The sequence below is a fragment of the Petromyzon marinus genome, unplaced genomic scaffold, assembly GCF_048934315.1.
Source record: "Petromyzon marinus isolate PM22_M1 ecotype Great Lakes invasive population unplaced genomic scaffold, UKy_Petmar_22M1.pri1.0 PM_Scaffold_8, whole genome shotgun sequence".
NCBI lineage: Eukaryota > Metazoa > Chordata > Hyperoartia > Petromyzontiformes > Petromyzontidae > Petromyzon > Petromyzon marinus.
Genome location: NW_027423688.1, coordinates 3,184,106 through 3,206,822, shown reverse-complemented (window position 1 = coordinate 3,206,822; position 22,717 = coordinate 3,184,106). Strand labels below are relative to the sequence as shown.

Here is a 22,717-nt window from a genome sequence, read left to right as displayed (position 1 = left end):
CTGAGCGTTGCGAGGCGTGCCCCGCAGGTGGTATCACGTGGGACGATGGATGTGCGACCACGCTATGGCCCTTTCACGATTCCGCTGCTGTATGGGGACCGCCACAACCTATCGGATCGTTGCGGTGTATTTGACCATACTTCACCACGCTGGTTGGTTGCAGGTGTGGGGAGCGGCACAGTGCAAGGGTTCATGTTGCTGGACTGCCCCTTTTCTGATCATGTGACCCTTGCCAGATTAATTCTGCAAATGCGCAATCGCCGAGCCATGCGACAGCACCCCCGGTTTGCCACGTGTAGCTCTTGTAGACGATGACAACAAACACGCACCCTGCTCTACGGAGCCTGACAGCAGTCATGATGGTGGTGGTTTGCGTGGTACCTTACCATCAGACAAAAAAACTAAACAATTTTGTATTTTACCCGGTAAAGCTCACTGAGCTATATAGATGTTTCTCTGAAGCGACCTGCCTATCACAAATGATAACTCAACGAAGTGGCTTATCACGCGGAAATGTATTCTAGCCTCGATATTACAGCTGAATACAAATCCTCAGAGGGTACCCACGAGCCCGGGCAGCAAGGGGGCAGTTGGCAGATGGTAAGGGGCCAAGGAGCAAGGGGGAGGATGGAGAAGGGCAGCGGGGAGTGGAGCAGTGGTGTGGCACGTTCGAGTGATGCAAATATTAACTGATTTGTATTGAATACAACTAGAACAATTTACACCGGTGCGTTGATCGATATGATCTTGATTATAATGTTAACGATAATTATGTTGAGATTAGGATATGCAGGAGATAGTGATTATAATGATAATGTCTCTACGCATGGTGATGGTAGAGAACTATTAATCTGGTGATGATGTAATGATGATGGCTTGGCAAGTTGAAGATGGTGATGATAGTGCTCCTGCTAGTGGTGGTGGTAATTCAGATGATGATTATGATGCTGCGACTTGCTGTAGCTGCTTATAATAATAATGATGCTGCATCTGCTGCTGACGATGATGATCCCCCCCACCCTCGTCCACCCCCGCAGGTTCTGAGGAGCGCCGCATGGTGGTGCAAGCACTGAGCCTGCTGAAGCGCGGGAGTGCGGAGAGGCGACCCCGCGAGATGGAAACAGGAGGGACAGGGTCCTCCTGGGGGGATATCGTGAGTGGCGCAGGGGGTCCTAGCGGGGTCTAGAGGGGAGGAGACACAGCGGATGGACACCTCATTGTTCCCCCCGACGGGGACCCTAATGGGGTCCCAGTGGGCGGGGACTCGGGTGGGAGATAACGGCCGAGGTTCGCGTGGCGAGAACAAACGCGCGACCCCGTGTGCGCGTGAGCGTGCGGGGCCACGAGGGCACGTACACGGGACCCAACCTCGGCGGGTTCGAGGAGGCCCTCCTGGAGCTTGGACTGCACGAGGCTTGAGACGGAGGTAGGTGGCTGAGGGGTTGGGTGAGCGACAGGTTGGGTGAGTGAAGGAGGCATTGATTGATTGCGTGGGTAGAGGGTGAGTGGGTAATGTTGAGTGAGCGGGTGTATGTGGTTGAGTTAGTTGGTAGGTAGCCGAGTGGGTGAATGTGGGAGGTTGAGGGGGTGAATGAATGGTTGGATGAGAGAGTGGGTTGGTGAGTAGGTGGGTGAGTGTGGGAGGTCGAGTGGGTGAGTGAGGGGGGTCGAGTGGGTGAGTGAGACGGATGGTGAGTGGGTGGGGGGAGTTTGAGTGGGTGAGTGGATGCGTGGGTGATTTGGTAAGTGCATTGTTAATTGTGTAAATGGCTCGGTGAGTCAGTGAGTGCGTGCATGGGTGGGTAAGTGAGAGGATGAGTGGGTTGGGGAGTGCGTGAGTGGATGTGTAATTTAATGGTTGTATGGGTGGGTGAGCGTGGGAAGTTAAGTGGGTAAGTGTGAATGAGTGAAGGGGTGGGTGAGTTGAGTGGGTGAATTATTGGGTGGCTGAGTGGGTGTGCGGGTGAGTTAGGGGGTGGGTCAGTATGGGTGGATGGGTGATGGAGTCGGTGATTGAGTTTGTAAATTGAGTGGGTGATTGAGTAGTAGGGTGAGAGTGGGAGGTTGGGTGGGTGGAGGTGAGGGGTTGCATGAGTGAGGGGTTGGGTGAGTTGGTGGGTGGGTGAATGAGTGGATTGATCAGTTAGTGTGTGGTTGAGTGGGTGGTTGGCTGAGTGGGTGAGAAGATGGGTCGTTGAGTGAGTGGATGGGTTATAGATTGAGTGGGTGGTTGTGTGATTGATTGGCTGAGCAAAGGGGTGAATTAGTGGATTTGTGTGGTTGAGTTACTGGTTAGGTGGGTGAGTGCATGAGTGTGGGAGGTTGAGAGTTCGTTGGTGAGTGTTTGAGTTAGATATTGAGTTGGTGGTTATGTGATTGAGTAGGTGAGCGGAGGATTGGGTGAGTGAATAGATGTTTATGTTTGAGTTAGTGGGTGGGTGATTGGATGAGTGGGTGGGTGATTGGATGAGTGGGAGGGTAATTGGATGAGTGGGAGATTTAAATGGTGAGTGAATGGGTGATTGAATGCTTGGATGGGGGGTGAGTGATTGAATTGGTGGGTGCGAGATTGAGTGGGTGGCTGGGTGAGTGGGTGAGATGATGGGTGGGTTAGTGAGATGATGATGGGTGGGTTAGTTGATGTGTGAGTGGGTAGGTTAGAGATTCAGTGGGAGGGAGGGTGGGTGAGTGGTTACGTGGCTCGTGGGTGAGTAGCTCAGTGGCTGGTTGAATTGGTGAGTTAATTTGTGCGTGATTGATTTGGTGAATGGGTGAGTGAGTGGATGGATGAGGGAATGGATGAGTGAGATGGTGAGTGCGTTGGTGAGTGATTGAGTTAGTGGGTACGAGATTGGATGACCGTGGAAGGTTGGGTTGGTGAGTGAGTGGATGGATGTGAGAGGTTGAGTGGGTGAGTTATTGCGGTTAAGTATGGAGGGGGTGGGTAAGTGAAGGGGTGGTTCAGTGAGTGGGTGAGTGAGTGGATGGTTGGTGAGTGAGTGGGGTGAGTGAATGCGTGGGTGAGCAAGTGAATGAGTTGGTGAGTGGTTGTGAGTAGTGGGTGAGTGGGTGGTGAGTGAGTGGATATTTGTGGGTGATTTAGTCGGTGGGTGATTTGGTCAGTATGGGAGCTTGAAGCAGTGAATGGTTAGGTGAGTGAGGGGTGGGTAAGTGAGTAGATGAATGAATTAGTTAGTGGGAGCACTAGTGGGTGGGTGAGTGAGTGGGTGAGAAATTGAGTCAGTTGGTGGGTGGGTGGTTCCGTGGGTAGTGCGTGTTGGGTGAGTAGGTCAGTGGCTCGGTGAGTTCCTGAATTAATGGGTGGGTTAGTGAGTTGATGGGTGAGTGAGTGGGAAAGTGCATTGGTAAGTGTGAGGGTGAGTGGGTGGGTGGTTGCATGAGTGTGGTTTAGATATTTTAGTCGGTGGCTTTTTGAGTGGATGAGTTCGAGTGGGTCAGTGGTTGCGTTAGTGGGTGGTTGCGTTAGTGGGTGGGTGAATAATTACGTGGGTAGTGGGTGAGTGTGTGAAGAGGTGAGTGACTGAGGGAGTAGGTGTGTGGGTGGGTTAGAAATTGAATGGGTGGCAGAGTGAGTGAGTCCTGGGTGAGTTAATGAGTTGGTGGGTCGGTCAGTGGGTGAGTGTCTGGATGGGTGATTGAGTAAGTCGGTGAGTGAGGGGTTGGGTGAGTGATGGGTTGGGTATGTGTGTTTTTGGTTCGCGAGTTTGTGGGTGAGTGAGTGGGTCAGTTCGTGGTTGGGTGAGTGAGTTCGTTGGTGAGTGTTTGAGTTAGTATGTTGGTGGGTGAGTGTGTAGTTTAGTGAGTGAGTGATTTAGAGATGAAGTGGGTCATAGGGTGAGTGGGTGGGTGAGCAAGTGGTTAACTAAGTGATTGGTTGGGTGGGTCGGTGAGTTGTTGACTGAATGGGGTCAGAAAGTAGGTGAGTGAGTGAATGGGTGAGTGACTGCTGGGTGGGTAAGTTAATGTGGGAGGTTGAGTGGGTAAGTTAGCTTGTGAGTGATTGGGTGAGTCAAAGAGTGGGGCGCTACGGTGGTGAAATGTTCACTAGCTCGCCTAGTATACATGAGGTTGTGGATTCGATTGCGATCCTGCCGCCTGTATATTTGGAGTTTGCATGTTCTCCCCCTGGTCGTGTGGATTTTGCTCCGGGTCCTTTCCGCTGCATTTAGAATCAACATGCCTTTTGAGGATTTGGCTGCAATAAATGTATGTGATAAGCCACTTCGTTTATCTATCATTTGTAGCCAGGCCGATTCTGAAAAGGGTCTATATAGCTCAATGAGCCTTACCTGGTGAAATAAAAAGTAGTTTAGTTTAGGGGGTGGGTGGCTGTTTGGGTCGGTAGGTCGGTTAGAGGTTGAGTGGGCGGCAGGGTGAGTGGGTGGCAGGGTGAGTGGGTGAGTAGGTAAGTAGCTGGGTGAGCGGGTGGACTGGTGAGTGTGCGAGTTAGAGATTGAGTGGGTGGATGGGTGGGTGTGTAAGTGGATGCGTCGGTAAGTGGTTGAGTTGGTGGCAAGGTGCGGGTTTTTGAGTGGGTGGGTGTTTCTGAGTGGGTAGGTGGCTGAATGGGTGGGAGAGTGGGTGACTGAGTCAAGAAAGTGGAGCGCCATGGTGGTGAGATATTAACTACCTCGCCTTTTGTACAGGAGGTTGTGGGTTCGATCTCGATTATGACGCCTGTATATTTGGAGTGTGCATGTTCTTGTGGTTGCATGGATTTTTCTCCGAGTCCTCCGGGTTTTCTCTCCATTTTTAGAAACATGCATTTCGAGGTTTTGGCTGTTCTGGAACTCACCCACTCAACTACTAAAGCCACCCACCAACCCACTCACAAACCCGCTCACCCTACCATGCACTCAATTTTTAATCAACGCACTCACGCACACACCCACTCACTCGCTCAACCACTCATCCACGCACCCACCTACACACGCACTTACTGACTTATTTGAGCAGTCATTTGTGGCCGCGTCGCTTATGAAAAAAATCTATATAGCTCCGTGGGCCTTTCCTGGTAAAATTAAAATAGTTAAATTTTAGTTTACAGTTGGGTGAGTGGGCGGTGAGTGCGTCGGTTCGATGAGTGAATGGGTGGTCAAGTAAGTAGGTGAGGGGCTGGGTGAGTTGTTGGGAGATTGAGTGGGTCACAGTGTGAGTGGGTGGGTTGGAGCGTGAGTTGGTCACTGAGTGAGTGGGTGGGTGAGGTGAGTGGGTGAGTGAGTTAGTGAGTGCATGTGTAGGTGGGTGCGTGGATGAGTGGTTGAGTGAGTGAGTGGGTGTGTGCGTGAGTGCGTTGATTAGAAATTGAGTGCATGGCAGGGTGAGCGGGTTTGTGAGTGGGTTGGTGGGTGGCTTTAGTAGTTGAGTGGGTGAGTTCGAGAATTGTACGCCACTGTGGCGAGATGTTAGCTACGTCGCCTGGTATTTTGGAGTTCATAGGTTCCATCCCAACCCTGATGCTTGTATATTTGGGGTTTGCATGTGCTCTACGGTCACGTGGATTTCGACTCCACATTTAGAAACATTCATTTATCGGATTTGGCTGCTATACATTACTATGTGATAGGCCACTTAGTGAAGCTCTCATTTGTGGCCAGGTTACTTTGGAAAAATATTTTATATAGCTCTGTGGGTCTTACCTGGTAACTTAAAAAATAGTTGAATTTAGTCAGTTTGGATTAGTGAGTAGGTGGAATGTTGAGTGCGTGGGTTAGAGATTGATTTTGTGGCAGGGTGAGTGGCTGGGTGAGTTTGTGATTGGTTGGGTGGGTGAGTGTGTGAGTTAGACATTGAGTTGGTGGATGGGTGGGTGTGTGAGGGAGTGAATAGGTGACCTGGTGGGTGAGTGGATTGTTGAGTGAGTGGGTTGTTGAGTTAGGTAGTGGGTGGGTTGGTGAGTTAGTTTGTGGGTGTGTGGGTGAGTCAGTCAGTTAGAGATTGATTTGGTTAGTGTGTTGAGGAGTTCCCGACGACGACTCGGAGACGGCTTGAAGGTAAGGGCTTTTGCCAAAGGTTTATTAAGTATATTACAATAACACAAAGGGTGTGACAACTTCCCAGGGGTTAGGGGTCCTACACTAAGTCCTGGTCCAGCCCGGCTAGCTCCGGTCTCTCTCCCTCGAGTCGGATGGGGGAACTTGCCAACCCCACCGCCCGGGAAGAGCAGCACCTCCTACAGCTACCACCGGCTTCACTCCTGACTCTTCGTCGATCCCTCTCTACCCCTGGTTCCCTCTCCACCCTTCTCACTCTACCCGTTCCCACAGTGACCCCGCTTTCGTCACGGGGTCCCCCTTAAATACTAGAGGAGACGTGATGTCATGTGTGCAGTCTAGTGCGATGATGCCACGTTCCGTGACGTCATCGCACTAGACGGCACACATGACGTCACGCCCCCATTTTACTCTACAAGTGGTTTGTGTGTGGGGGGGTGGGTGTTTGAGTGGGTGGTTGAGTTAAAGAGTGGAATGTCAAGGTTGCAAAATTTTAAGAACCTCGCCTGTATATTTAGAGTTTGCACGTTCTCCCCCGTGGTTGCATGGAATTTTCTCTGGGTACTCCAGGTTGCCCCTCCACATTTAGAAACATGCATTTATAGACTTTGACTGCTATAACGTTCTATGTGAAAAGCCATTCCATTGAGCAATCATTTGTACTCTGCTTGTTTCTGAAAAAGATGTATATAGCATGGGCCTTACCTAGTAAAGTAAAAAAAAGCTACATTTTTATTTGGTGTGTAGATGGGCGGTTTTGTGGGTGGGTGCGTGGATGAGTGAGTGCGACGTTCGATGGGTAGTAGGTGAGAGGCTTGGTGAGTGAGTGTGGATTAGAGATTGAGTGCGTGGCTGGGTGAGTGAGTGTGCAAGGCTCGGTGGTTGAATTAATGGATGGTTGAGTTAGTGGGTCGGTGTTTGAGTGTGTGGTTTTGTGGGTGGAAGAGTCAGAGAATGGAGTGTCATGGTGGCAAGATGTTAACTACCTCGCCGGGTATACAGGATGTTGTGGGTTCGATTCCACATTTAGAAACATGCATTTAGAGGAGTTGGCTGCTATAAATGTATACGTGATAAGCCACTCTGTTGAGCTATCATTTGTGGCGAAGTTGCTTCTGAAAATCATCCATATATCTCAGTGGGCCTTGCCTGGTAAAACAAACAATTTATATTTAGGCTGTGTTGGTGAGTGGTCGGGTTGGTGAATTAGTGGGTGAGTTAGTGGGTTAGTGGGTGGGTTAATAATTGGATGGGTGAGTTCATGAGTGGGTGGGTGAGGGTGGGTCAGTGGGTGTGTTAGTGGGTACGGGTTTGAGAGGGTGGCTGGGTGAAAAGGTGGGTGGGTGAGTGATTGGGTGGGTGGTTTGGTGCGTGGGTGAGTGAGCAGGTGGGTGGGTGAGTGAGCAGGTGGGTGGGTGAGTGAATGGATGTTTGTGTTTGAGTCAGTGGGTGGGTGATTGGATGAGTGGGAGGTTGAAAAGGCGAGTGGATGGGTGATTTAATGCTTGGGTGGGTGAGTGGTTACGTGGGTAGTGGGTCGTGGCTGGCTGAGTTGGTGTGTGAGTGTGTCGGTGAGTGAGTTGGTGAATGGGAGGGTGGGTGAGTGATTAGAGTTAATGGGTACAAGATTGAGTGAATAAGAAGATGGGTGAGTTGGTGAGTGTTTGGGTTAGAGATTGAGTTGGTGGTTATGTGATTGAGTAGGTGAGTGGAGGGATGGGTGAGTGAATGGGTGTTTGAGTTAGTGGGTGGGTGATTGGATGACTGTGCGAGGTTGAAGGGATGAGTCGATGGGTGATTAAATGGTTGGTTGAGAGGGTGGGTTGGTTAGTGGGTGGGTGAATGTGGGAGGTTCAGTGGGTGAGTTATTGGGTGAGTGTGTGGATGAGTGAAGGGTTCGGTGAGTAAGGGGGTGGGTGAGTGAATGTATGGATGGGTGAGTGAATGGGGTGAGTGAATAGTTGGTTGAGTGAGTGGGTAGGTGGTGAGTGTGGGAGGTTGAATCTGTGAGTTTTTGCGCGAGTTTATGCGCGAGTGGTTGCTGAGTGGTTTGGCTGGTAGGTGAGTGGGTTGGCTGGTAGGCGAATGGGTTGGCTGGTAGGTGAGTGGGTTGGCGGGTAGATGAGTGGGTTGGCGGGTAGATGAGTGGGTTGGCGGGTAGGTGAGTGGGTTGGCGGGTAGGTGAGTGGGTTGGCGGGTAGGTGAGTGGGTTGGCGGGTAGGTGAGTGGGTTGGCGGGTAGGTGAGTGGGTTGGCGGGTAGATGATTGGGTTGGCGGGTAGGTGTTGGGTTGGCGGGTAGGTGTTGGGTTGGCGGGTAGGAGAGTGGGTTTGCGGATAGGTGAGTGGATTGGCGAATAGGTGAGTGGGTTGGTGGGTGGGTGAGTGAGTGAGTGGCAGTGGGTGTAGTGGAGTTGTAGCCTCAGTAGTGGGTGAGTGACTGGGTGAGTATGTGGGTGGATGAGTTCGTGGCAGGAGAGTTAGTGGATGCGATAGTGAGTTAGTGCATGAGTGGGTGAGGGGATGGGTGAGTTAGTGGTTGGATGATGCGGTGAGTTTATGAGTGCGTGGGTAGGTATTTGAGTGAGTGGATTGTTGAGTGAGTGGATGGGATGTTGAGTGAGTGGATGGGATGTTGAGTGAGTGAGTGGGTGGTTGGGTTGGTTCGTGACTTTGTGGGTGGGTGAGAAGGTGAGTTCGTGGGTGAGAAAGTGAGCGAATGCCTGTTAATACGTGGGTGGATGAGTAGGTGGGTGTGGGGGTTGGTAAGTGAGTGGGTGGATTAGAGATTGAGTGGGTGGTTGTGTGACGGAGTGGGTGGTTGTGTGATTGAGTGGGTGAGTGGACGGGTGAGTGTGTGGATATTTGTGGTTGATTAAGTCGGTGGCTGATGTGAGCAGTGTGGGAGCTTGAAGGGAGTGAGTGGTTAGGTGAGTGAGGGGTGGGTGAATGAGTTAGTAGGAGCGTTAGTGGGTGGGTGAGTGATTAAGTGAGTGAGTTGAGTGGCTGAGTGAGTGACTGGATGGGTGGATGACTGGGTGAGTGAGTGGGAGAGTGATTGAGTAAGTGAGTCAAGCGGGTGGGTGGGTGGGTGAGAAATTGAGTCAATTGGTGGGAGAATGGGTGAGTAGTTACGTGTGTAGTGCGTCGTGGGTGAGTAGGTCAGTGCCTGGATGAGTTTCTGAATAATGGGTGGGTTCGTGAGTTGATGGGTTGGGTCAGTGATGTGGTGCGTGGGTGATTGAGTGGATGGATGAGTGAGTGAGTAGGTGAGTGCATTGGTAAGTGTGAGGGTGTTTGAGTTAGTGGGTGGGTGATTGGATGAGTGTGCAATGTTGAAGGGGTGAGTGGGGATGGGTAATTGAATGGCTGGATGAGAGGGTGGGTTGGTGAGTGGGCGGGTGAATGTGGGGGGTTGAGTGGGTGAGTGTGTGGATGAGTGAGGTTTTGGGTGAGTGAGGGGTTTGGTGAGTGAAGGGGTCGGTCAGTTCGTGGGTGAGTGAATGGATGGAATGGGTGGGTGAGTGAATGGGTGGTTGACCGAGTGAGTGAGTGGATGGGTGGATGAGTGAGTGGATGGGCAAGCGGGTGAGTTGTTGCATGGGTAATGGGTGAGTGGGTGGTGAGTAGGTGTATGTGGTTGACTTAGTGGGAGGGTGGGTGAGTGGATGAGTGTGGGAGGTTGAGGGTGTGAGTGAATGGGTGAGTCAGTGGCTGAATGAGAGGATGGATGGATTGGTGAATGAGTGTGTGAGTGTGGTATGTTGAGTGGATGAGTTAATGTGTTGGTGTGTAACTGAATGAGTGGGTGGGTGAGTGAGTGGGTGGCTTATTGAGTTAGTGGGGTGAGTGAGTGAGTGAGTGGGGGTGAATAGGTGGGTGGCTGAGTGGATGGTTGGTTGAGTGAATGAGTGTTTGGGTTGGTTAGGGAGTTTGTGGGTGGGTCAGTTGGTGAGTTATTGGGTGGGTAGGTTGGTGATTGAGTCTGTGGGTGAGTGAGTGGGAGGGTGAGTGAGTGGGTGGGTGAGTCTGTGCATAAGTGTGTGGGTGGGTGAGTGGGTGGGTGGGTGAGTGAGCTCGTGGGTACAAGATTGAGTGGGTTGCTTGATGAGTGCGTCAGGATGGGTGAGTTTGTGGGTGTATGGGCAGGTTAGAGATTGAGTAAGTGGGTAAGCTAGTGGGTGGGTTAGAGATTGAGTGGGTGAGCGGAGGGATGAGTGAATGAGTGAGTGATTTGTGGGTGTGGTTGGATGACAGGATGGGTTTGTGATTGGGCGGGTGCAATGGCAGAGCCAGGATTTTCAGGTAGGGGGGAAACCCCTCCAGCAATGAAAAATCATAGGAGTTGTTAGTAAGTAAGAACTTGTCCCTTGCTTTTTATTCGACGCGTGTCCAGCGATGGCGCAGCCATCGATCGAGGGTCGGATTCGAACGTGTTGTGTGATCGGCATCGCGCTCACTAAAGGTGAATGCCTTGAGGGAAGTTGTGTACTATACGCAACTTCGCACAATTCTGTGAGTCACTTATAACTGCTTTGCCGTTACTTATTGCCAATTATGGACTCAGACTATTATCCTATCATCTCATAGAGTTCCTGGCACGTAATAATATGCTACACAATGGCAGTAGGGGTCGCAAAATGCCGATTTATTACTAATAAACCCCAATGATCCGATCGAAATTAGGGATTTTGGTCGGATCATTGGGGGGCCCACGTGCCATCACACCCCCCCCCCCCACTGGTGGAGTGGATGGGTGGGTGAGTGTGGGAGGTTGAGTCGGTGAGTTTATGCGTGAGTGTGGCTGAATGAGTGGGTGGGTATGTGAGTGAGTAGTTGGGTGGGTTAGTGGGTGCATGAATTGGTTGGTGGGTGTGTGAGTGGGTTTGTGGATGGGTTAGTGGGTTTGTGGATGGGTTAGTGGGTTGGCGGGAAGGGGAGTGGGTTGGCGGGTGGGTGAGGGGGTTGGCGGGTGGGTTAGTGGGTTGGCAGGGAGTGGGTTGGGGGGTAGGTGAGTGGGTTGGGGGGTAGGTGAGCGGGTTGGCGGGTAGGTGAGTGGGTTGGCGGGTAGGTGAGTGGGTTGGCGGGTAGGTGAGTGGGTTTGTGGGTGGGTCAGGAGTGACTAGGTGGGTGGGGGAGTAGTGGAGTGGTAGCCTGGGTAATGGGTGAGTGGGTGGGTTGTTCACTGGGTGACTACGTGCGTGCGTTCGTTAGTGACAGGCGACTTAGTGGATGCGATAGTGAAGATGCAATAGTGAGACAGAGTGGATGGGTTGTTGATTGAGTGGGGTGAATGAAAGAGTGAGTGGGTGAGTTAGTGAGTGGATTGGTGAGTGGGTGGGTGAGTGCACGAGTGAGTGGATGGGTTAGAGATTGAGTGAGTGGTTGAGTGGATTGGTGATTCAGTGGGTGAGTTAGTGGGTGTTTGAGTTAATTTGTGTGTTAGTCTGTGGGTGATGGAGTCGGTGACTGGGTGAGTCTGTGCTGGTGGCTCGGTGGATGGTTGAGTTCATGGATGGGTTTTTGAGTGAGTGGATGGGTTGTTGAGTGAGTTGATGGGTGAGTGAGTGGGTGAAACGGTGCGTGGGTAGGCGAGTGAGTGAGTGAGTGGATGGGTGGGTGATTGATTGGGTGAGTGTGTTGGCAAGTGAGAGGGTGAGTGGGTGAGTGAGTGGGTGGTTAATCGGTTGGTGGGTGCGTGAAGGAGTGGTTGGGATGAGTGAGTTAGTGAGTGGATACGTCAGTGAGTGAATGGGTGGGTGAGTGGGTGAGAGGTTGCGTTGGTAGTAGGTGAGTGGGTGGTGAGTGGGTTGGTTCTTGAGTGAGTAGGTGGTTTGTTAAGTGAATGAGTGGGTGGTTGGGTTGGTTAGTGAGTTTGTGGGTGAGTTGGTGGGTGGTTGAGTTAGTGGTTGAGATAGTGAATGAATGCCTGTGTTAATAAGTGGGTGAGTGGGTGTGGGGTTGGTGGATGAGTGGGTTGGTGAGTGAGTTAGTGAGTGGATGGGTGGGTGAGTGAGTGGGTGATTGAGTGGATGGGTGGATGACTGGGTAAATGATTGGGTAAGTTATGAGGGTGAGTAAGTGAGTTACAGGGTGAGTGGGTCGGTGGGTGATTGGGTGAGTGGGTGTGATCATCGCCATGCTCTCCATGGAGCTCTCTGTAGCGAGGGGCAGCTCACAGGGACAGCTGTTTCAGGGATTCACAACAGCTGCTTCTCCTCCTCCAGTTCTGAACCAGCTGACCAGGGTTGCCAGACGAGGCCAAGCAGCTCCTCGAGTTGTTCCACAGCTTCCTTCATGCCTGCTGTGCCACGTGCAGCTTCTGCATGAGGCTACTGTGCCACGTGCGGCTTGTGCGTTAGGCTGCTGCGCCGCGTGTGAGGCTGCTGCGTGAGGCTGCTGTGTGAGGCTGCTGTGTCGCGTGAGGCTGCTGCGTGAGGCTGCTGTGTGAGGCTGCTGTGCCGCGTGAGATTGCTGTGCCGCGTGGGTCGACGTGACATCACCGTCACTCTAGGGGGATCTTTGTATGAGTGATGGGGCAGTCGTAGAGAAAGTGGAGAAGTTTCCGTACTTATGCAGTCAGCAGAGGTCTCACGCCGAATCAGCTGAGTAGCATTATTTGTTCGTCGTGTGAACCAAAATTGAGGTGAATAATTTTGAGTAAAAAAAATGATGACATTACACTGGCTATGAATATGACTATATAAAAGGTTAGGATCTTGTGTCGGATGCATATTTGCTGGACTTTATACAGTGGCTTGGGCCAAGAAACTGGCATTCAGAGGCAAACTTGTCATGGTGGGGATTTGTTTCCAGAAACACACTCAGCCACCTTTGTCTCTCCAGTGGTGATGTTTACGAACCACACATGATACTAATTTAAGGTTAAGTCGACTTAGGGGAGGCATAGGGTCGATTAGAATATAATTCATCACTGATTTTGGCCACAACCGGGAATTATATCTCGTAAGACTGCGATCAAGAATACTTGAAATAGTGTCGGGGCCAGAGGACATCCCCATCACACCCCACAGTAAACATGAGGAAATGGCTCTGACACCCGGCCATGCAGCGTTACGTGGGCCTGCCCACCATCATGGTCTTTAATGGTCGTGAACAGAGTCAGGGACCCTAAATAACACGAAGAATAATGCAAGACCATAGCCTCTTAATGGTAATGCAGGCCTCCAGCAGGTGAAGAGAGCTTCCTGATGCGTTTGTGCGTTTTTCACCGTTGCGGTGCCCCGCCGTGGCATTTTGGTGATGCTTTTGTTTTCCATTTGTGGAGGCAATTGCTCGTGCCATGACCAGGTTGGATCCGGTGTACGGTGGCCCCCCACTGCTTGCGGTGGTGGGGGGCCAGCGAGCTTCTTGATGGTTTGATCCACGATGAGGCACTTCTTGGGGATGTTTGAGTTCGCCCAATTGTTTATCCACTCATTCGTACCGGTTGTGTGGACAGAATCCGAAGGGATTTAAGAAAAATCCACATTGATTAAAATGGCCACGATAAATCGAGCCGGCGACTTATATATTGTGTACCAACCATTACATCATGGCAACATCCTGTGATGTCACGTTTATAAGGGTGGGGGGAAATAACAACCAGGGTACTAGGTGTTAGTGTGTTTGAGGACGCAAGTTTCAAATACAATTATTTGTTATCTTGTCCTCTTCCCCCCAACTGGGGTTAAAACAATCAACAATTGAGGAAACGGTTGGTGGGGACGTGTGCAGAGATCGCCAGTAATCCCAGGTGGACTCCCGCTCGCTGCACAAACGCCTCCTGTGGAATCCATCCAGCAGTTTGTCGACGGAAACGATGATGGTAGGCGACCATGGTTTTTGGAGATCGTAGCCGGGGCCGGAGCGGCAACAGTGATGAAGGAAGGGGGGGGAGCGAGTGGCGGGGGCAGAATGGAAGCGGTATCATTGGTGACGCGCGAACGCGCCCCAAACCGTTTGCGATCAGTCATGTCCATGGGTGGGACGGTGCTCGCGTCCACTTCCATGAAGGTGTCCTGCAGACACCTGAGAGTGGGCGCACACATGCACAAGAGAGAAGCCAATGTAACAATCCAGTTTGTCAACCAGGTATCTAGGCCCAGCCTGGATGCCCACGGCAGCCTCAGTGGGCGACGCCTGCCCCAAGTGGGCCACGCAGGCCCCTTAAACTGTGCCGCTTGGCCCACTTTCCTATGGGAGCTGCTCGCTTTGATGTTGGCCGACCTTGGAAACGGTCGTGATGTCACGGAGTCAATGCAAAAGAGAGGCAATCGTCAAGTTAGTGCTGATTAAGGTGAAGTTTATGGCAATAAATGTAAAAAAACAGATTCCAGCTGGGTATATGTGTAAGTCATCTCAACCACGTTAATAATAATTGAAAAATAAATATTGTCGCTTTCATCTGGCTGTGGGCAAAAGGGAGGGTGGGAAGTGGTCGGAGTAATGAAAGGATTTGTGGCCATAGAGCCACAAGGCCCTCAATGTTTGAAGAATAATTGTTGCTCGTTATTGCAACGAAGCATAAAAGCGTATTGCGGAAAGTGTCGCGCATGTGTCTGTAGCGCGGTGCCCCCACATGTTCTCATTCACCTCAGCGACCATATCACAGTTCATGGTTTTTGAGTGGTTCGTTTTTTTCTATTGCATAATCTTTCTGGTATCCATGAATGAACAAGACGAACCTATGAACGCATATTTGTGCCTTTAGGAATAATAATGGTTTGAGTGTCTTTCCATATGAACAGCGTTGCATAATAATCAATCGTCCTACTGTTAACAACGTGACAAGAATCTGCATTAAGGGTCGCATATGATCAATGACCGAATGCCGTGTTGTGTAACAATTTAAATACGAATTACATATTATAAGGTTAAGGTTTTGATAGAATAGTTTGCATGTTTTAATCTCTCTCAACAACAACAACATTGCGTTACGCGTCGGGAATTAACCACAGGTGCCGTTATCGAAGTGAAACAACGCAATCGTGATGTGTACCATGTTAATGCTGTGTTGAAATTCCGAAGTTGAGAGTTCTCATATTATCCAAAAATTTAAGTTTAGCTAAAAAATAAAATTGATTAAAACAGAAGAGTTGTGTGTGATTCTTTCCGTGATTCTGCATAGAATTGTTCTGCGAATGAGATCTGAATCTTGGGGACCTATCATAAGCACACTAATCACTAATCCAGCACATAATCAATAAGCGTTAAATCGAAGATAATTGTATCCTTATTGAAAATACGGAATTAAATAACAAGTCGAGTCGACTCTCTCTCATTCACGCTCACAATACCTGCACAGCTGCATACGATTAATTGTGTTGTTCCAATTAATAACCAACCTTCGTCACCGAGGCTGGGCCTAATTATCATAACGAACTGCATCATCATAACCACGCCCACTCGCATAAATTAATACGATTATCTCTCGAATTAGCATAGTTTATGCACATAATTACACCAATTAATTCGAATAAATTATGCAAATTTCAAATTTAATCAAATGTTCATTATTTTCATCAAATTTTCATAACCTACATATACAACAACCTTCGAGCACCCATATCTCACAGAGCGGGCCCTAACCTATAACAGCTGGCAGTTCACCAGCATTGCTTCAAGTGAGCTGGAGCGTGCTGATGAATATAAAAACCGGACCAGAGCTTGGTTTGTGTACAACCAATACTGCTGAAATGATGCACTCCCAGAAGGAAAGCCGTGTTGCTAATGGGATGTGTACAAATACTTGTATTTTTTAAGTGGAAAGACAGATATGTGAAGGAGGGGAATCATAGTTTGCGTGTTAATTTTGTTACTCATATCCACGATGTAAGCCAATTATTATATTGAAACTTCGCAGAGCTTTCATGAGTAAGAAAGTTGTACCAACAATAATTATTATCGGTTCTATTGCGATCGAGGGCTGCACGTTTCAACGGGCACACGTGTCATGCTGCGATGGTGACGGTGCTCCCGGTTTTTTAAGACCGGGAGGAAGTGAGGGCTTCACCTTTCTGGCAAATTGCCCGATGATGCTGGATGTAATTACCAGCGAAACGTCGTACTCAAAAATTGTAAATGTTGTGGATTCACTCTTCAACACACCGGTGGGCTGAAGGAGTGAACTATTTCTCTTTTGTCAATGTGACACATTTTTTACTGATTGGCCGTGTCGGGTAGTGGAGGGTTACGACACATTTATGAATAATGCGATCTAACCCAAAAACGTTTATTATGAATAATATTGGTCGTGAAAGCCTACGGCCTTTCTGGCCGTGATTTTTATTTCAGCAGCATTGGTTCAACACGAGCAAACGTCAGAATGGTTTTCAGCTCTGCAAAGCTCATGATGACTTTTTGTGAAGTATTCCACAGTTTTGCATAGAACTAGGACCTGTAACGAACAGAGAGCATCCTTGCCTGCAAATATCTGGCAGTTCACCAGCGTCGGTTTGAGACACTGAATGCTCAAACGAACGCAAATGTGGTAATTATTATTTCGTGTTATCTCCATATATATAAAAGTTGTGAATATGTGTGTCTGTTCAAAATGTTTAGCGTACTTCCCGACATGCAACAAACTTGAAATTTGCCATGTGGGTACTTTCCAGACTGTACACCATGCAAAAGTTATGAAAATACACTTTTTTGTGTGTGGGGGGGGAGCTCAATAATGCATTTATTTTTTGTACGGCAAGTGAGCTGTGACGTCAAATCTGTCACGTGACCCGCACATGTGGAAGCGTAACGCATTGTCGTGTAGTGGTTAGCGCGCTGCGCTACGAATCCGGCAACCCGAGTTCGATTCCCGCTCACGGCCACTACCAGTGACGATTAGTTTAACCGGTCCTGGGCCTCCCCTACGTCGATTCAGCCTCAAAACGAGTAACTGCTGTGGTGTGTAAACATCGCCACTGGGGAGACAAAGGCGGCCGGTCGTTGTGGATCCAAGTCCCAGGAGAAGCTGGGTAGTACAGCTAGTGTATTCATACTCTTTGGTTCTATTTTCAATTATTTCAATGGTATCAGGTACTGGGACCTTGGTGAACAAAGAGACCACATCGAAGCTGACAAGGATATTGTCAGGGGACAGTACAACGTCTTTGACCATAGAGACCAATTGGGCTGAGTTAAGTACTGCTGAGGCGGTCTTGCCAGTGAAAGGCAGCAAGGTATCTGACAGAAAACGGGCTAGTCTATAGTCAAAAGATGCCAACATGGACTAGACCCCGACACACCTACACTGGTTAGGCACTGCCTCAACAATACCTACTTTACTTGGAATGGCTCCTTCTACAAACAAAATGAGGGTACCCCCATGGGATCCCCCTTATCACCAGTGATAGCCAATATTTTCATGGAGAAATTTGAATCAGACACCATCCAGACTTCCACCCTCAGACCTTCCCTGTGGAAGAGATATGTGGATGACACTTTCGTCATTTGGCCACATGGCCTCCCAGCGCTGAACCTTTTCCTACACCACATCAATTCCAGACATCCCACCATCAAATTCACCATGGAAGTGGAGAAAGATGGCAAGCTACCATTCTTAGATGTTCTGTTTGAGAGGAGACCTGATGGCTCATTGGGGCATTCTGTCTACAGGAAACCCACCCACACAGATTCCTACTTGAAACCTGATTCCCACCACCACCCAGCCCAAAATAATTCTCGCATCAAAACTTTATACCATAGGGCTCATTGCATTTCGGACCAACACCACCTGACCAGTGAATTAAACATGTACACCTGGCCCTCAAAAGGAATGGTTACTCTGACCGTACCATCCGCCAAGCTGTCTCTCCCTCCATACAGAAACAACCACTTGATACTCCGGTCAAAACCATCACACTTCCATATATAGCAGGCGTTACTAAAAAGATTTCCAAAATTCTAAACAAACAAGATCCAGGTCCGGTTCAATACAGTACACAAAATTCGTGATCTGATCCCATCCGTGAAGGATGTCATTCCTGATTTACAGTACCCCGGGTTTACAAATTGAGTTGTACCTGCGGTGATTGCTATATCGGTGAGACAAAGCGACATGTCTCTGACCGAATTCGCGAGCACAAATCAGATTTTAAACACGGCAAAACTAATTCTTCTGCCGTGGCTGATCACTGTTACAACGCTGTGGGGGATCACGATATAATTTTCTCCGATACCAAGGTTCTTTGCAAACCCACGGGCTTTTATCAGAGATTTGTTCATGAAGCAATTCAGATCTACAAACACAGACACAATTTCAACCGAGAGGATGGTTTCAAATTGAGCAACCATTGGAAAGATGTTCTAAATCGAACTAAACATTAAACTAATTTCAATGGTACAGTATATTTTTCAAGTAGTGGTACCCCAAACTTTCGCAGCTCTTATAAATTCCCTTTTCACACCATCAATAGGTAAACTCCCCCTCCCCCCTTTCCCCCCCCCACGCCAAACGGCAAGTCCACCGGCACGTACACCACCTCTTTCCTAAAATCCGCCAATCAAATGCTAATTTTTATGCTATTTTTTTTTTGTCAGAACACCTTGTTTGCTCGCACACAGTTTAAAGGTCCGCTGTCTGAGCGTGGTTGTGTTTCGCTAAATTCTCCTGTTTGATGAGTACTAGGTGCCTCGGTGAATGTATATGCTCTAACTTTAACATAGATATTTCTGTGACCAGTTACAAGCTAATCACTCAGATATTTCAATGCTAACTTCTATGCTAATTCATTTGTCAAGGGGTACCTCTGCGGATGTGTATACTTTAACTTAGCTATTTCAATTAGCCATTTCAATGCTAAATTATATGCTAATTCCATTGTCAAGGCGCTTGGTGTTTTTCTTCTCACACAGCTTAAAGGTCGTGATCTAAGCGTGGCTTCTTCCACTCCAGCGCTGTCCTCCAGACAGTATCGTCCCTTCACCTGATGAAGGCCGCTTGTGTTGTGGCCGAAACGTCGTGATTTTTTGTTATTTTATTTTCACCTACGTGACTTTACCCAATAGAACCAAAGAGTATGGATCCTAGCAGTCACGAAAGCTTTAAATCTAGAATAGCTAGTGTATTATATGCGCGAATACTAAAGCTGGAACGATTCGATTACCAAGTCGATTATAACCGATTCCTTGTGTATGGTCAATTACTCAGACCCCTTTAAAAATGACAGCCATCCCCACATCTTACTTCCTGTGACGCGGCTGATGTGATCAAGTCCCTCCCATCAGGTGGGACAACCACAGCAAGAAAAAACTGCTGAAGTAGGCGAGAGATCTGCCGTGGCACGAGGTTATATAGGAATCGACAGTAGGGGGGAGAGAGGGGGGGGGGGGGAAAGGAGGCGGGGCAGAAAGTGGACCCCGTAGCAGCACCCAGGTCACTGGAGTAAAGTGGGCCACCACTCATTGATCCGTACATTTAACTCGATGAGTCGATTCGATTCCGTGCCCCGTTGGGTCCTCCCCACTTTTGTGCTTTTGGGTGTGCTGGGTTTCAACATAATTCCCGATCCATTGTGAATCTTGCCTTCCCCCATTTCAGCACTCCGATCTACATCCGACAGGAGATGATAAACCGCAGGGAGGGGGAGTAAAACCTAATCGCCAGGTAATTGGAAAAGTCGCCAATTGTCTCGCGGATTTGCATGATTGTACGATGGATGGGGCAGAGGAACGTGCTACAGGGACACGCCCTGAGGAATGCAGGCATCGGCCTTTGGATGAAAAACTATTTTTCAGTAATTCAGTGGGCAGTGCTCTCACTGGCAGCTCATTCTCAATTCATGTGGGTGATTCACCACGTGTTTGTGCCACATTTTGTATCTGAGTTGAGTCCTTTTCGTTTCCTTTCCTGTTTCTCTACTCCCTCCTGGTATAGCCGGGTGGGGGTATCGAAGGGGGAATGGGCAGATTGTGTTTAACCTTGAATTTGTCGTGGCATGGGGTGCTGGTATGATTCCGCTCTTGGCTTCCACACCCTGAAATTCCAATAATTACCTGTCTTTGTGCGCTGTGGTTGCCTCGGATTGGTGTGCCACTCTCTCGCTGGATTGTTACCTTGCCATCTCTGCGTGTAATTATGTTGGTAGTTCGTGGGTGCTTGCTCCTCTCTGAAAAAAAATTCCGCAGACTACCTACTGGATCTCCTCTCTGTTTCAAAGAACAAATTTGACCTCAGGTCTTCGCTCATTTACCAGCTTCACATTCCCTATTGCCGTACAAAAACTGGAGGAAGGGCCTTTGCTATTGATGCCCCCAGGGTCTGGAATGCTATTGCCAATAAACTGCAACTTGAATCACTACCTATGATATTTTCACTCAAAACTGCTCTAGAGGAGTTGTACAACCCTAGCTGCCACTGCTATTCAGTGGCCTAAAATATGGCTCTAGATTTTGGTGTTATAATTTATTTATGTAGTTTATTGTTAAAAATTCGGTCACAGTCCCTATGATCACTGTTACATTGGATTTATGGCTTTTATTTTGGTGATTTCGAAAAGTTGTTTTTGTTTTGGCCATGTTTTTGTTTATTGTAGTACGGAGTTAGACTGATGGCTTTAATCTTAGTTGTCTTGTGGTTGTTGTTGTTGTTATTTGACTTGCATCCCACTGGAATTTTTACACACAGCGTTGGTGTACGGTGCTATTTCAGGAATATTTTGATATTTTTTTCCTGTATTTTCTGTTTGCACAGTCACATACTCACTTTAAGATGTTTTCTTGTTCATGTTTTTTGTTTGTTGCGGTTGCACCCGATTCAAGAGCCGAATGGCTCACAGGGCTATACCAAATAAATGAACTATGAACTAACTAACTCTGTGTTGTGGGGCTTGGTGTGAGGTGCTGTAGCTGCTCACGTGATTTTTACTTCCCTCTAGATGGCGGGGTGCATTATCTCTCTCCCTGTGTTTTGTCCGAATTATGGCTCCTAATTCTATATAGCCATGCCGTGTGAACCCTATTCTGTATGTGGTGTAAGGAGGCCGTCTCTGGGTCCAAAACCATACCCACAATTTCTGTAATCTCTGGACTCAAGGGTTAAAAAAACAATCTTGAACATTTTGTCACCTTCGTGGTATTGATCAACATCACCTGCGTAATACACTCCTCGTTTACGCACTGGGTCATAAATTTGGCAGCATTAAACCCCTCAGTGTTGAATATTCTCGAAACTTCGTAATCACTGTTATGCTGAGTTGTTTGAAATAATTCCTAACCTTGTATGGTAGCGACTTTACCCATGGTATAGAATATTCATGTAACCTTCTTTACAGCACTTGTTTTCTCGTCCAACTTCCTCAGACCTCTGATCATTGCCTCCACTTCAACTGTTGTGATATGAATGTATGTCTGTTCCTATTGTGTGGATCAAAATAGGGGATTCTGACGAGAGCTTTCTCCGTCAATTTAAGAGTCTTACTACTGAATGAGTATTCGGAAAGTTGGTCGTTGTGAGAGGAGTCAGTGTCAGATGAGCTATCACTCAAACGTTGCCGCTGCTTAACATAACTTCTGTAATGTATTTTGCGCCTGTGTTGTGGGTATGAACGTAGAGCGAGACTTCTCCTGGAGGCAATGCGTTTATTACAATAAACGATAACAACACCAATAGCCGTAACACGACTGGTGTCTGTTAAAAACACTGCTGCAGTCAAACACAGTTGGTTTTGAGTGATTACATTGGGGTGGGGGGGGAGGGATGGCAAGTGATGGGTGATGGGAGGAGACAAGGGACGCAACGTGACCGTCCATGTACGAGGATAAGAGTTGCCATCTGTGATGTACACAACCTGGGGACACATCATGGGAAGAAGGATCTCTCAAAACCCGAAGAGGGGAGAACTACATGGAAACGCATTGTCTTGAGCAATGAATTAGCACAAGGGGACAAACAGGGGTTGGAGTCATGTTCTTCGTATGGTCGACGTTTATGTAGAGCAACAACTATATTGGATTGAGGTGGTTGAGCCAGATCATTGTGTAAGAAGTAGAGTTGGTGCATCGCTGTGATGATGCCTCCGAATTTGTGAATTGGACATTGAGTTTTCATATATTCCATAGTCTATTCAGGCTTGGAGTTAGGGATAGGGCTACAGATTTGCTGCAGAAATATTTTTCAGAGCGTCAGTGTTTGGCACTACATGTAGGGCAGTTTCACATATTAGGCAAACATCACAATTTCAGCATCATCTTAATTTTATATATTTATATGGGATATAATATAGAAGGTAATTATTGCTTTAGAAATTACATCATTCACACAGATGATTTCTATCTGAATCTCTTGGTTGAAATACTTTGCCCAAGGTAAGATAACTGTGCGATTATGGTAATGAGTATCCACGTCCGTCTGAGACTGTGGAACTGCCCTCCAGCACTGCCGCTCACATCAGGGGACGTAGGAACGACTATGGTTGCTGGCTTCACCGTGGCCAACTAGTTTATTGATGGGCATCTCCTCCTTGCCATCCTCCTAAATTTCCACCACCATCACCACCTCCACAACCTTGTGCTTGTCACCCCCAACTCAAACTCAGTGCAAACCCCTTGGAGGGCTGGCATTACCCAAGGGACACAGAACTCTGCCTCACATTTGGTTTCTAGAAGCTCCGCAACAGCCACACTGTGGATGTAGACAGCCCTTAGCATTATAAATGTGAGCCACTCGCGTGTCCCAAACACTCAAAAGAATTGAGACGAGGCGATAGTA

The 22,717-nt window shown here is 48.5% G+C and overlaps 1 long non-coding RNA gene across 1 annotated transcript; it reads left to right on the top strand.

The window, feature by feature from the left end:
• The first annotated feature begins 1,039 nt into the window (after positions 1 to 1,039).
• On the top strand, positions 1,040 to 15,107 carry LOC142923857 (uncharacterized). The gene is made up of 2 exons (XR_012940900.1): positions 1,040 to 1,426; positions 12,240 to 15,107. It is a non-coding gene; the product is annotated as an uncharacterized LOC142923857 (long non-coding RNA).
• Positions 15,108 to 22,717: the final 7,610 nt, after the last annotated feature.